Source organism: Ascaphus truei, chromosome 7 (assembly GCF_040206685.1).
Source record: "Ascaphus truei isolate aAscTru1 chromosome 7, aAscTru1.hap1, whole genome shotgun sequence".
Classification (NCBI taxonomy): Eukaryota; Metazoa; Chordata; class Amphibia; order Anura; family Ascaphidae; genus Ascaphus; species Ascaphus truei.
Window position 1 is genome coordinate 62951510 of NC_134489.1, and position 6000 is coordinate 62957509.

Below are 6000 nucleotides of genomic sequence, written 5' to 3' on the forward strand. Positions count from 1 at the left end.
ATGTCCAGTATTACCTATAACATTTTACTGGAGAGAGTGTCCAAATACAGGATAGTTCGGTTCAATACTGGACACCTGCCAACCTTAAGCCGGGCTAATGCGGTGTTCTTCAGATTAAGTAATGGTTTGTGTAAGATACTGATCCAATTAAAGTGTATGAGATAATAACGTGTAAGAGGGTGCTCCTATTAAAATGTATGGTATTATAATATGTATAAGCTGATGATCCTATTAAAATGTATGGTATTATGTGTTAGAGAGTGATCCTATTAAAATGTATGGTATTATATTATGTGTTATAGAGTGATCCTATTCAAATGTATAGGGTAATAATGTTAAGAAGTTTATAGGGAAATTATGTAATAGTGTCATGTTAAAGTGTTTGGGGTAATTATGTGTCTAAGGGAGGTAGCCCTATAGGTTAAAAGGATGATCCTACTGCAAGGATGATTCTATTAAAGTTTGTAAGGCAATAATCTATAATAAAGTTTGAGGTCATGATGTGTATAAGAGGGTGATCCTATTAAAAGTTATGTGGTCAGGATTTGTGTAAGAGTCGTTACAACGGATCGGACTAATAATACTAGGGGCCTGCTACATGATCTGATCATACTGATTGTACTTAGTTTACGGCGCATATATTCCCCATAGCAGGCGACGGTACGGCTCTAGCTGCCACCAATCCAGCAAGTTGTTGCAGCAGTAGCTGTATTTCGGTCATTGTCAATTCACTCAGGGTCCCTCAACTGTTGATACCCCTATCACAGAGGTGGACTCCACAGCGCTAGCTGTGCTCTGAGTGGGGATATTTTCCTGTAACTGTAGCCACACGGTTCTGCTGCCAGCAACCTCATCACACGCCATACTTAGAATTTACCCCTTGAGATAAGTGCATATTGTCAGGGCCTCTTTTCTCACTAAGAACTGTCACTTACCTTTTAGTAACTACAGCCTTCTCATCTCTGCATTATTCCCCATTAGACAGTGCCCATTCGATTGAGACTCGTGATTATTTAAAGGGCTATCAAGCTGTTATTTCACATATTGTGTCCCATTGCATTTTTCCATTCTGGGTGGCTCTGCCCATGTACTAATTTTTAATTGAGTGATTTATGTTTTAATTATGTCTTAATAAACGCTATATTTTAGTATAGTGGTGTGTGTATATAAGTGTTTTTCTTTTGTGGGACCTTCTTTAGCCCTCCATCTTTTTCTGTCATGTCACCACAATCATACATTGCACCCACTAATTATATTTAAGAAAGCGCTGTTAGAGCGTGAAACATGTGGGAGGAGAGTTTTGTTTGTTTTGTCCCAGTATGTCCCCAGTTTGTCACTTTTATTTGTAGTTTAATAAAATGTATTTTATTTTTGTTCCTACCCGGTGAGTTGTGAGTGCTTGGGGCTTGTTCAAGTGTCTAACCAATCCTCTACAGTGTTCTCAAGCATACATTGCACCCACTAATTATATTTAAATCAATTGTTTCAATATATCACACCATTTGAGGGACGAAGTTGATCAACTTCATTCCTTGTTTCTGTTATTATGTATGTGAAAGAGTTATTCTGTTGAAGTTTATGGGGTAATAATGTGAATAAGTGGGTGATCCTATTAATGTTTATTATTTGTAGAATCCTATTAATATAATGGTGTTAATGATGTGTGTTAAGAGGGTGATCCCATTCAAAGTTAACCGTCCCCTACACACCCTGTTCCCCTCCCTCTGTGGGATTTGCATGGAGAGGAAGAATCCGTTCTCTCACTATTTGCAAAGAGGGGCTGACCTGAGCTCCCTATGCAAAGTCCCCACTCTCTCCTGCCCCGGACATTCAAATCATCTAAGAAATCAATCCACACGCTACCCATCCCTGCTGTGATTTCCTCCTGAGTAACATCTCCTTGTATCAGAACGGCTATTGGGAATCCCATAGCTGCCCCAACGTACCTTTGCTTGAGTACATCTAGGTGTATTGACTCTATCTTTACCCCTAATGACCGGTTTGATGTAGTAGTGCTGGAGGTTCCCGCTGTGCTATAATACCTTACAACAATTCTGCATGTCTGGTTGGATCTACGCAGTTCTGGATACTGCTCCCCAAATACGTGATCTCCTCATGTTTAGTCAGTCCGGATGCTTCTTGATTTCTCCTTAATCAAAACGGTTCCTTAAATTCAGTTAGTAGTTACCTCCAGAGTAACTGCTTCTGACTACTTGATGTCCAGTAGGATCTCAGTGGTGGACGCCCGTATCTTGATTCCTCTACAGTAACGGAATACATCTCATCTGGACGGATTCTGGACTTTCCACACACCGTGTCACTATTAACAAAACGCGGACGCTCCCCCCCTCTGAGCTGTGATGTCTCCTCATGTCTGGGTCGTGATGCAGACATCCGTAATATAACACTATCCCTCCCCAGTTGTAATGACTGACTGACCTCAGTAATCTAGAACTTCCTCAAAACATCTCCAGAACTTCTCTACATCATCTCCAAAATCACCAGGTGAACCTCCATCTTCACTACATCTATCTTCTGCATCATGCCCCGGTCATTTTTGGTGAAGCGGCAACGCACCATTGTAGGGGTCACCGGCTGGGGGCATCTCACGGACAAGGAGCGGGGGGACTCCTACATCCCAGGTGAGTGGGATTTTATATATTTTGGGGTCCGGCACAGGAGGTCACATCTCCAGAAAGACATTGGTGGAACAGGATAAAGTCTGATAAAAGGGGCCGGGGGATGGGAGTAATATAGACTCTTGAAAACTCCAGTTGTGAGAAGCAGGAAATGGAGGAGTACGATAGAAACATGTAAATACCCCAGGGGTATTAATGAGGAGCAGACGAAAGAGGGGGAGAATGATACAGATTGTTATACACTACATAGAGTAATAATAAGAGCAGGCCAGAAATTATGAGTATCATGAAAGAGAAGGTATATTAGAGGTTTTCAGCAACTGTAGGGGTATTAGTGAGGGACAGGAAACAGAGGGGTTGTAAACTAAACTTTTAGGTACCCCAGGGGTATTCAAAAGTACCAGGTGGAGAAGGGGTTCCCCCTGGGGTATTAGTAAGGGACAGGAGGGAGGGGGTGTATTATGCCCCAGGGGTGCATCAGGAAGATGAAGATCTGACTTTACAGCAGGCAATAATATTGTGCTGATGCAATAAGGTACCGGTGTTAGGTTATTATCGGATACATTTCTCTAAAGTCAGGAAGAGATTGTGTTGCCCTCAGTTCATATCACCCCAAGGTGCAGTACAGAGCCACCACCAGGACAAGACACCACCCAGGAGCTGAGTTACCCTCACAAATATACACCTGAGGTTAAACTATAACTGCTGGGGCAATAAGGTACTTAAGAGCTGCTTTACCACCACGACATATACCATAGGGCATTATAAACTATCAGGGCAATGAGGCACTCAGGAGATGGGATATCTTATCTGATGTAAACCGGATGGTACATTATTACTGATGGGACAATAAGGCACTCAAGAGATATTATCACCAGTAAATATATACAAAGGGGATATATAATGTGACTACCAGAGCAGAGAGGGAGAGAGAGAGAATAGATACTATAACATAGGAAACAATGTAAAAGAATATAAATATAATAATAGTTACAATTACCGGTATCTATAATATACAGTAATATATAATAATCCATATAATAAAATATTATTATAGATAATTGTATAATACATATGTATTATCTTTATATACGTATATGTATAATATTGTATCATATAATATATATTATAGATTACTATATCTATATTTTCGCTTATATAATATATACATGATAATTATTTTATTTTGGAAACTCCTGAATCCTTTTATTCCCTGTAACCCTAAAACATTTGAATATCCCACTAATTTCCATATATTCCTGCCTAACACTGGAAATCCTTTCTGAGCACAGAGAGAACCGGACAAAACAATAACCTCAAATCCCACACTATTCATCCACACAACGGATTTATCCGTTCAGTCTTTTCATCTGTTTGTCCGCTCAGTTCATTCATCTGTTCAAACACAAACTCTTGGTTAACTCCCAGACACCATTATTTTGTATAGTATTCAAATAATTAACGTTCTCTCTCTCTCATCTGAATATCTGTTTATCTATGTGTCTCTCTGTATCTGTCTGCCTCTGTATATAACTTTCTGACTGTTTCTCTCTATCCCCGTCTCTATTTAACCTGTGTGTCTATCTATGCATCAGTCTCTCAATCTCTCTATAGCTCTAGCTGCCTCTCTATGTTTCTGGCTCTGTATCTATCATCTGCGTATCTATCTTTATCTAATTTGTCTGTGTGTCTGTGTATCTGTGTATCTGTCTGCTTCTGCATCTCTCTGTCAAATCTATCTTTGTACAAAAAAAGACAAGAAGATAAGCACAATCTTCTTACTACACCTAGAACACCTAGAATACGTATTGTATGAGCCACAACAGCCCCAATTCTTACTAAAGCTGCGCTTATAGTGCCGGCGACGTCGCCTGAAAAACAAAAGCATTGCCGCCGTCGCAAGCGCTTACAGTAATTTGATTTTTCAGAGGCTGTCGCCAGATGTGACAGCCTGTGAACTAATCAATGGCCAGGTTAACAGCGACGTCACGAAAGTTAAATTATAACTTTTGCGGGTGGCGATGGGTGATGTCACCTGTCGCGTTGCAGTGCGCACTATAAGCGCGCCCTTAGGCTGAGTTCAGACAGGCTGCGATGCGACGTGCGCGCGCACGTTTGTCACTCTTTGAGGCTAGTGGATGACAGTTGTCACACTAGAAACTGCTTGTGGCGGCAAACTACAGCGTTGACGCTGCGACATTTTGCCGCCACAACCCAAATTGAAATTTGGGGCTGCAGTCGCGTCACGTGAGCTGGTTCAGCCAACAAAGGCGAACCAGCTCTGTGACGTGTTCGTTATGCCCCCCCGCCACGCCCCCAAACGCCGCGACCCAACTCCTGCAGTTTCAGCACAGATCGCTGGACTGCAGGAGCGTGCGGCGGAGGCGCGGACGTAGCAGCCAGTCTGAGCCCGGCCTTAGGCCGCGTCCATGCTTATCGCGCAAGCTGTGCCATGAAACACATTAGGTGAATGAGATCGTCTATTGTGTGTGCACGAACCCGAGCGTCGGCAAGAGCAAAACTTGAGGAGACAAAAAAAATTGTCTTTGAACCAGCACCGTGACGGCCACGCCCCCCCTACAGGACTCAAAATCTCTCTTGCTACAGGTGTGCTTGACGCCGCAAGAACACTGACGCGCACGCACTAACCATGGACGCGGCCTAAGGTACTTCAAGCACGTTATGTCAGAAAGAGACAGGTGAGTAATCCACACTATATATTCACTGCTAGGTTCGCTTGGTGGTGCTGTGTTGCGTTAGGGGAGACGTCAGCTACACGTGACGTCAGACGTAGACATACGGTGTGAACCCGGAAGCCGATGGAGAAATGCATGCGGCCACAGGATCTTGCTGTACACCGGCTACTGCAGGACTTCAATAAGTCATCAGTCTTCCAGATTACTCGTTCTACACCCAACCCGGATAGCGGTGAATATATAGTGTGGACTACACACTTGTCCCTTTTCTGACAGAACACGTTTGATATTTGCGTGTCTTCAGGGTAGAGCCGAGGAACCCAGCCTTGGAGAATAAAGCACAAAGACCCTCTTAATATACGAACATTTTTACCTGGAACTTTTGAATAGAGCACTGAATCTCTGTGTTAATCTATCTTTGTATCGATATATATCTCTATCTAATCTATCTGTGTATCTTTCTGTCTCTGTCTCTCTGCCTTTTATATCGATCATCTATGTGGGTATTTATATGTATCAATCTGTGTCTATCCATCTATTTGCCCATCTGTATGTATGTATGTATGTATGTATCTAGATTATATGCTTTTGGGCTCAGTGAATAACCTTATCACTCCCTCCTCCCACTCCTCCCCACCGGCAGACTGTGGCTCTCGGGCATGCAT